The sequence below is a fragment of the Caretta caretta genome, chromosome 1 (assembly GCF_965140235.1).
Source record: "Caretta caretta isolate rCarCar2 chromosome 1, rCarCar1.hap1, whole genome shotgun sequence".
In the NCBI taxonomy this organism is placed as follows: Eukaryota; Metazoa; Chordata; order Testudines; family Cheloniidae; genus Caretta; species Caretta caretta.
The window spans coordinates 37,581,602-37,591,296 of record NC_134206.1 but is presented as its reverse complement, the minus strand read 5'-3'; positions in this window follow the sequence as shown (position 1 = coordinate 37,591,296).

The window sequence follows — 9,695 nt, the reverse complement described above, 5'->3', positions numbered from 1 at the left end:
GTTGACTTCACTCACTCATGAATTGCAATGAGCGCTGTGTAAAGTATCTAGATCAGCTTTTGTTTGTGAAACACTTGAGGATAGTTCAGGACAAAAAAAGCACTCTATAATGTAAGGTACTGCAGGGTCAGATTGAGGCCACTGTCATGGATCCAAACCTGTGCTGTCCTTCAGCAGAAGGTCAGGGCACTCAGTACTTTGCAGGATCTGGTTCCCAAGGATGTCAGAAAACATTATGGAACTGGCAAATTTGAACCAACGCTGTATTTTCTCTCCATCCTCATCTTCCTGCTCACCTCAGTACAGGTCTCCCCTTTCATTGTCCAAGCGATTTAAAATTTAGATTCTCTGACAGCTGGTAGGAGCCATCAATGAGGAAACAGAAATACAACCCCCAAGACACTCCTTATCATGCCTCATACAATGACTATGCAAGCATGGTTTTCTGAGGAGCGGCAAAAGTGACATGCAATTTGGCTTTTTGTCAGGGTCTTAGTTCCCCAGAGCCACCTAAAGCAGTATGGGGCAAAGTCCTACTCCAGTGGATGTAGGGGGCTGGGAAGGTGAGTGACAGTGACCCCAGTACTTTCCGGAATATTGGGGTCTGTAACAGAGAGCCCCTCACCAAAGATTGGCCAGCACAATTAAGTAAGTACTTTCCTTTGGAATATGGAATTATAGCAGTTAGATGTAGAAGAGACCTATCAGTAAGTCCCATTTAGTCCATCCTCTAGGGAATAGGATGCTAAGGTAGAATTTTGCCATCCAGATAGATAGTATATTCTTCAGATACAGGATTTTCAGTACGATTCCACAGTGTGGACATGTCACCAGTGATCTACAACTAATCATTATTTTCCTCTAGTTCATCCAATTACTCCTCTTGTGAATGGAGGACGATGTTGCACTGTCAGACAATGTGATGTGCTCTGCTCCCCTGTGTTGTATGGTTTCTGAGATGAATCTTTCAGGGGCCAGCAGTGTTACGAAGTCTTCCAATGGGACTCTCAGTTTGTGTCTCCTGTCATTTGACTGTCTTTCACATGGCATAAGCCCTGGAATCAGAGTGCTGCACAAGGTTCTTTAAAGTGATTGGCTATTCAGTTAAGATCAGGATGCTTCATGTTAACTCACTGACTACTAAAAGAAAAGGAGTACTTGTGGCACCTTAGAGACTAACCAATTTATTTGAGCATGAGCTTTCGTGAGCTACAGCTCACTTCATCAGATGTATACCGTGGAAACTGCAGCAGACTTTATATACACACAGAGAATATGAAACAATACCTCCTCCCACCCCACTGTCCTGCTGGTAATAGCTTATCTAAAGTGATCAACAGGTGGGCCATTTCCAGCACAAATCCAGGTTTTCTCACCCTCCACCCCCCCACACAAATTCACTCTCCTGCTGATGCTAGCCCATCCAAAGTGACAACTCTTTACATAATCAAGTCGGGCTATTTCCTGCATAGATCCAGGTTTTCTCACATCCCCCCCACCCCCATACACACACAAACTCACTCTCCTGCTGGTAATAGCTCATCTAAACTGACCACTCTCCAAGTTTAAATCCAAGTTAAACCAGAACATCTGGGGGGGGGGTAGGAAAAAACAAAAGGAAACAGGCTACCTTGCATAATGACTTAGCCACTCCCAGTCTCTATTTAAGCCTAAATTAATAGTATACTTTTATACTATTATATAAATGTATATAATTTATACTATTAATTTATTTATAAAAATAAATAGTATAATTTAATGTATACTATTAATTTAGGCTTAAATAGAGACTGGGAGTGGCTAAGTCATTATGCAAGGTAGCCTGTTTCCTTTTGTTTTTTCCTACCCCCCCCCCCCAGATGTTCTGGTTTAACTTGGATTTAAACTTGGAGAGTGGTCAGTTTAGATGAGCTATTACCAGCAGGAGAGTGAGTTTGTGTGTGTATGGGGGTGGGGGGGATGTGAGAAAACCTGGATCTATGCAGGAAATAGCCCGACTTGATTATGTAAAGAGTTGTCACTTTGGATGGGCTAGCACCAGCAGGAGAGTGAATTTGTGTGGGGGGGTGGAGGGTGAGAAAACCTGGATTTGTGCTGGAAATGGCCCACCTGTTGATCACTTTAGATAAGCTATTACCAGCAGGACAGTGGGGTGGGAGGAGGTATTGTTTCATATTCTCTGTGTGTATATAAAGTCTGCTGCAGTTTCCACGGTATACATCTGATGAAGTGAGCTGTAGCTCACGAAAGCTCATGCTCAAATAAATTGGTTAGTCTCTAAGGTGCCACAAGTACTCCTTTTCTTTTTGCGAATACAGACTAACACGGCTGTTCCTCTGAAACCTGTCACTGACTACTGAATCTAAGGTATTAAACACCTTGACCTACAGCCTCAGTGCCTAGCATTTGTAAGTGTTTGTGCACATAGCAATATAGGTATCAGTGGGCCTACTCAAATAAAGGCTCACTAACATGAACAAGAGGGGTATAGTCAGGGTCAAGGAGATCTGAGAATTCCAGGTACTGCTTTGCCACCACCTTCCTAGTGATGTCCCCTTAAAAAGTAGATCAGCGATCAGGCAACTGTCAACAATCTTGTCAATTATTGCCCCAGCAATGGACCAGCGTCGCACTGTGAGATTTTATCGGTTGGGCACGAGTCCAAGTCATAGGTCATGTCCCACAGTTCCCTATGCTCTTCCTGAACATGTGCTAAAATGCAGCAGAGAACTTTGTCTCCTTTTGGCATGATCACCCACCATTGGCTGAGCAGTCCTTTCCAAAGCTCAACAACCTTGTGTGTGAAGTAGACAAGAAGCTCTTCTCGGTGAGACACACTTGGTACTGTATCCTGGCAGAGACCACCAAGAGCCACCAGGCAGCGCTTCGTCTGAAGCAGTGCCACCACCGGGGACATTGTGGATGCTAAGGCGGAGGATGAGAACCTGTTCCTTGCTTCCATTACTACAAATGTGGCTCCCACCACTGGCCCTCTAGCTGCTTTCCTTCCAACTTCATCTGTTAGAAGCCATCTGGATACCAAGCTGGCGATGAGGCTGGGACAAAAGAAAGGGGGCATTTAGGAGTCACCTTCACAATAACTCACCAGGCCATCTTTGCTAACAGTCCACTGGGTGAAATGTGAAAGCTGGTTAATGTGTAGCTCAGTATAGTCACTGTTAAAAGAAAAGTTCTGACACCACACTGAAATGTAATCCTGCCTGTTTCAGGAATGGGATAAGATGATTAATAGAGCTAAATATATAATAAATGGTCAAGTGCACACTGGGATGATTGCAGCAGGAACAGAGAACTGTCATCGTTGTCTCCTTCACAATTGCATTTGCACCAGCTCACGTGGTTTTCCACCTGTGCCCTGCTGGCGGTGACCTTGGGTACAGTAGGACATGCTGAGATGTGGAAGCTGTGAGTTCTCACCATCCTAACTAGGCTTCTGTGTGCTCTGATAATCAGTTCAGTAGCAGACTGCTCCAGCGGCAGAAAATCCCGTTAGAAATGAATGAGTGTGTGTATAATGCTGTGAATATGTAAAGTGGTTTATTGTACCATCTAGTTAATTGTTTCATTTCACATTTTCAAGCAGAAATACGAAGTGACATGAACTCTAACTCTTTGACCAAGTATTGACGTTTTGATTAGTTGCGAAGATAAGAATCTAGGTCAATGGACTGAGTGGTTAGTACAAATGTCCTGCAGTTTTCTACATATTGGAAATTGGATCCAATAAATAAAAAGTCCACAGTTCCTTCTGGGGATGTAACTAACCTTCAGTTCGTATAGCATTTTCTTTGTACTGTGACAGCGCCTCAAAGCTGTGATCTGGGCTCACTTTGCTGGGGCCCAGTGGCAGAGTGACTCACCAGGTGGTCTGCCACTTGGCAGTGAGGTGCACTGATGCAGGATTTTTTCTCCATAGACTTGCTGACCTAGTCTGCTGGTGGTCTCCTTTGCCTTGTGACTCGGCCTTCTGGCTGGGTCACATTTAGTCTCACCCCTTTTGGGGTTTTAATCCAGGGTTTTCATTCAGTAGTCCCAGAACCTCACGCCAGGTCGACAACCCAGGTCCAGGCCCAGTAGTGTGTCAAGCCCCTTGTGCCTGGGGTCTTCACTTTAGTCTCCTCAGTGAGGCTGTAGTGGAACCCAGACACCCTCCTCCCCCGCCCGGCTTCTGGCAAGTGGTTAAGATCCATCTTGCCAGGCCTGATGCGTCTTCCCTGCGTTACTTCCCACATCAGCCCACCTTCTCCTCTAGGGGCTCACATTCTCAGAGCAGTCTGCCCTGGGGTCAAGCCCCGGTCCCAGTTCCCCACATAACAAAGGGAAGAAACTAAATTAATACCAGTAAAGAGCTGCACCAGCATCTCTGTCCTAGCAGGACCCTCCAGCCATCTGTCCGACTGCTCTGTGCTCACAGGCACTGAAAGCAGCTTGGCTCTCTGCTGTGCTCCTCTTTGAGAGAGGAGGATCAGAGGTCTGTTCACCTCCCTGTGCTGGGCCCTCGGGGTAGGTCTACACAGCAATTAAACACCCATGACTGGCCCGTGTCAGCTGACTCGGGCTCACTGGGCTTGGGCTAAGGGGCTGTTTAACTGCAGTGCACATGTTTGGGCTTGGATTGGAGCCTGGGCTCTGACCCACCTGCAGGTGTTTTATTGCAGTGTAGAGCTATCCTCTGAGCTGGGGGGTTGTCTTCTCCCTTTTAAGTCTCCTCCGCCAATGCTGCCATGCTTTACAGACACAGCCAGGTGGGGCTGCCTGAGCCCATAGCTATTCTTTAACCCCTGCTTGTTTAGTGAGGGGTTTTTATCCTTCATCACAGGTCCACTGTATACATATATTGTAAGACACAGTCCCTACCCCAGAGAGCTCACTGTGATGTCTGATTTGGGTGATAAGATAGAAAAGCAAAGTTAATACGTGATAATAGTACTTTGTACTTCTGTAGCATTTTCCATCGAAAGATCTCAAAGCACCATATAAACGCTAATGAATTATGTCTTACAGCAGCTCTATAAGGAAGCAAAGGGAGACTTAGGATCCTTTTTTTATATAGATTAGTAAACTGAGGTACAGAGAGGTTAAGGTCTAGACTCTACTATTTAGTCTCTGCCGTATGTAGGGGCTGCGTTCAAAGTACACTGCCCCATAAAAGCACAGGAAGGTATTGTACTTCAGAACATAATCCTTCCCGAGACTTCTGGGTCATCATGGTCCTCCTTGAACCTCTATAGGTCTGCCCTTCATGTCTGGTCTTTGGGAGCACGGGGGTGCAGGTCCATGCAGTCCACCTCATCAGCAGCTTGTGGTTGTCTGTCCCAGATCCTGCTAAGCCAGTAGCTTGTGGCAAACAATTTTTGTGAGTGGAAATTTGCTGGTCATGTTAGTCAGTTTTCTCATCCAATGGGTTCTGTTTCAAAATACTGAACCTCCATGTGGAAATTCAAGATTAAAAATTCAAACCAAAAGAAAGACAATGTTATTATTCATGAACAAGTTATGGAGGACACTGCCGGTCTATGAAGCTGGTAGGAGAAAGTTTATAATGAAATCTCCATTTTAGCTGGCACCAAGGACTCTCTGAATCCCTTTGAAGTTAGCATTTTACATTCTAGTGTTCCTGCTTAACGGGGGAAGCACATGTTCCAGCTGGAAAATCGCACTTGTGTCGTGAGGTCTAGCAAGAACTGAGTCTTATTTATTTGTTTTCTAATGCAGTGGTCAGCTACTACTTGGCTGCCTAGCAAATGGTACATCATATACCAGTGTCCTCCACCATTACTTTAGTTTAAGTTACAGATTTACTAGTTATTAGTGACTAGAGGGAGTATTGTGTCTCCAGTTTTTAATCAGAACTCCATTAAGTTCAAAGAGGAGTTCCGCTTTAGGGGGGCTGATCCTAAGCCTGTGGAAGTCAATGGAAACACTTCCATTGGCATCAACTGACTTTGATCAGGCCCAAAATGTGAGAGGACAACATGGCCTTTGGAGGAGTGAATGAACTGCGGAGGAACTGTACAACAGGGATGTACAATAACATCACTAATCATTTGCCTCGGACAGCCAGGTGTAGTCATGTGTCTGAGCTCCCCATTAACTTTGGAGCGTAAACTTTTCTGACTCATGAAGGTCAGAGCTCACTAATATATGTAGGGCTCCTTGGGCTGTTTTTACAGCTTCCATTATGATTTTGACCATTTACAATGGGGCTCAAGTGAACCCATTTAACATAAGTATCAGTACACCTGAGCTCCGGAATACCAATGCCCTGCATTCCTGTGCAGTACAATATCTGTGCACAGCACATAATAATGCAAACCATATATTCCCTACACAGATAAGTCAAGCTGTTCTGCAGCTGTATTGGAATAACCAGCATTGATTTAAAGTACGCATTTTGAAAACACAAACTTTAGTCTGTTGGCAGTGGCACAAGGGGCTAGGAGATGGGCTCCTTTCTGTAGCTGGGGCTCTCTTTTATAGGCTAGTAGCTGTTAGCTATTTCTTTTTAACAGGACACTTTTATGTTATTCATCTTTATGTTCTGGGTTTACTTTAATACAAGGGTGCTTTTTTTTAATAGAATACCTAGCATATGATAAATCAGGCCAAGCCATTCAAACCTCACCGAGTGAGTAGGCTTCTGCCAATAATAGGTTGTATAAAAATACTGGTGATGGATAGAATTACAGCAGAAGGGTCCTATCATGCCTTTTTCTAAACAAGTGCCCTCAACTTCTATTGAAGTCACTGGAAGTAGAGGGCACTCAGCACCCAATAAAAGGTGCTCAGCACCAGCCAGATTCAAATCCTGACGAATAAACAAGACCAAACTCTGTCAAAAGATGGATTCTGACTTACGAAATTGGAACAAGAATGGTGGGCATTTGTCCTGCTCTCTTTAAAGAACGATAAGGATTGGAAGTGCTTTGAATCCCTTCCCTCACCCCAACATAAGATGATTTTTTAAAAAACCCTTAACATTTCACAAAATTTAATCAGAAAAATTTTGCCACATTTTTGTGAGTTTGAAAAATGTTGACCAGCTCTAATTCACTCAGTGTAACAACTGACTCCAGAAATCTGGATTTTCCTCATTTGCCAACATCCTTTAAATTCATAAGGTCTTCCCAAGAAGAGCAGAATTCCAATAAGGAAAATGACTTATTATGTTCTGTGCTTTTCTCAGCACTGAAAGGCAACAGTCCACTTATCATATTTGCTAGTTTGAAAATAACATCGATATATCTAACCAACATAGAAAACTCAGCTTTTTCCACAATGTCAAGAAATATTGTTTAATAGATCTGCAAAGCTGCTGTGGCCAGCATCTGTTTCATACCATCTTATGGTGGTAAATCATAGTGACACATTTCTGGCACCAGCCTTATGATAGAGTACAGTGTTGTAGTTTTTAAATGGCTGACACATTACTTAGTTAAAAAACAGCTAAATGCATTTGCCATTCCTTTTATCATCTGCTTGGTTTTGATCTTCAGGATCCATTCCTAGGAGCACTGCACAGCAGCCAATACACTTCAGTTAAAAACCCACAATTGGAAATACGCTTTTTAGCATAAAAGACATTGTCCTAGTTTCAAAGTTTTTTGCATCAGAAATAAGATCTTTACTTGCCTACAGTCAACATCTTTGGACCATCAGACGCAAAACACAAGCTATCAACGAATTGCATTAATATTAAAAATACATATATTTAATTATTTATGGCACAGCTTTCTTGTATTCTTTTCATAAAGCTTCAGGGTTAAGGAGTTGTCTTGAGATGTGTTTCTCACAGATCAGTACAGTACCATGGGGAACAATTTATATGGCTTTTACTTATCAGAGAACATCAGCAACATTCAGCTACCACGTTCGAAGTATAATAAAGCCACTTTACACATTACTTTACTGTCTGGTTGTGAATGTAAGGTTCAGTGCAGCCTTACTAAGTGTACTGTATACAATCAGGAAACAACTAAGGTGTGTTAAGTGAAGATTATGTATGAGTCATGGAAACAATGGCCTGTGATGGATACTAGATGGGGTGGGATCCGAGTTACCCAGGAAAGAATTTTCTGTAGTATCTGGCTGATGAATCTTGCCCATATGCTCAGGGTTTAGCTGATCGCCATATTTGGGGTCGAGAAGGAATTTTCCTCCAGGGCAGATTGGAAGAGGCCCTGGAGGTTTTTTGCCTTCCTCTGTAGCATGGGGCACAGGTCACTGGCTGGAGGATTCTCTGCTCCTTGAAGTCTTTAAACTACGAGTTGAGGACTTCAATAGCACAGATATAGGTGTGAGGTTTTTTGCAGGAGTGGGTGGGTGAAATTCTGTGGCCTGCGTTGTGCAGGAGGCAGACTAGATGATCATAACGGTCCCTTCTGACCTAAATATCTATGAATCTATGAATCTATGAACAAGTCATTTTGATAAGGCCTCTTGTACAATGCAGTGAAATGTGCACTGAAATAATTTTACCGTCTGGTCAGGTTGTTTTTGTCTGACCAACTTTCAGCAGATAGGACATCAGAATAAGAACCAGGAGACCTAGCTCTGTCATGGCCCTGTTGTTTGATCATGGGAAGTCACTTTGCCTCTCTTTGCCTCAAGTTTCCGCATCAGTAACAGAGTCAATGAGGATACCAACCTTCTTGGGTAAATGTTTGGAGATACAGATGCAAAGCACCACAAAGGTGAATAATATTATTAATGCTTATTCAAAAGTGTCTAAAGAATGGGTTTGAAGTGGTTAATGATACACTTAGTTTCTAAGAGTCAGCTTTATATAGTCACATTACTGTGACTCCTCCTCCCACGCATAGCCTATTTATGGGCCCAATTCTCTACTCTGTTACATCAGTTTTATGCTGTTGTAACACCAGAGGCAGTGCTAGCCCATTGGAGGACCTAAGCAGGAATATTTTTGTGACCCCCCCCAATACATAATAAAAAGCAAATAGGGGCCCCCCTTGAGCTGCTCGGGGCCCTAAGCTATTGCTTAATCTGTTTATGCCTAGTGCTGGCTCTGTGTAACTTCATGGGATACACTAGACTCATGATAATGTGATGACACAGAAGATCAGACGCTAAACTGTTTACTTAGCACTTTGTAACAGGACCATTGCCTTCCCTGGGGGAAACTGGGCAGGAGGTTGGGGGCTGCAGCCCCTTTCGGCCAAGTCAAAAAGGAGAAGGTGATATACACACACAAAACGCCCTTATAGTCTCATGCAAAACAACATAAAGTCAAAAATCTTCCCCCAGCTACAGGGCCAAATGAACCGAAACAATTGCAAAGCTCCCCTTTCTTCAGCCTCAGACAATTGGCGAGAACAACCCCAAATAGGTTTTACCATTGTTACAGTGCCTGGCATCTAGTCTGTCTCAATACAAGCAAAGCAGATAACTCTCCAGCTCCTCTTCTCACTCAGCCAGGGCCTAGTTCAGCAGACTCAGGAATTAGAAAGCAACCAATTCCCTCTTCAGGATTACAACTCTCTGACTAACTGGCTTCTATCACCAATGCCTTTTTATGCCTTCCCACAGGCATAGGCCAGCAGTTTAATAAGTCACAGCTGCCAGACTTTCTCCCCTGATCTTCAGCATTAGCTTTCTCCTTTCTGTACAGGGGATGTACAATTCTCCCCCCAAGAAGTACAGTCACAAATTTAATT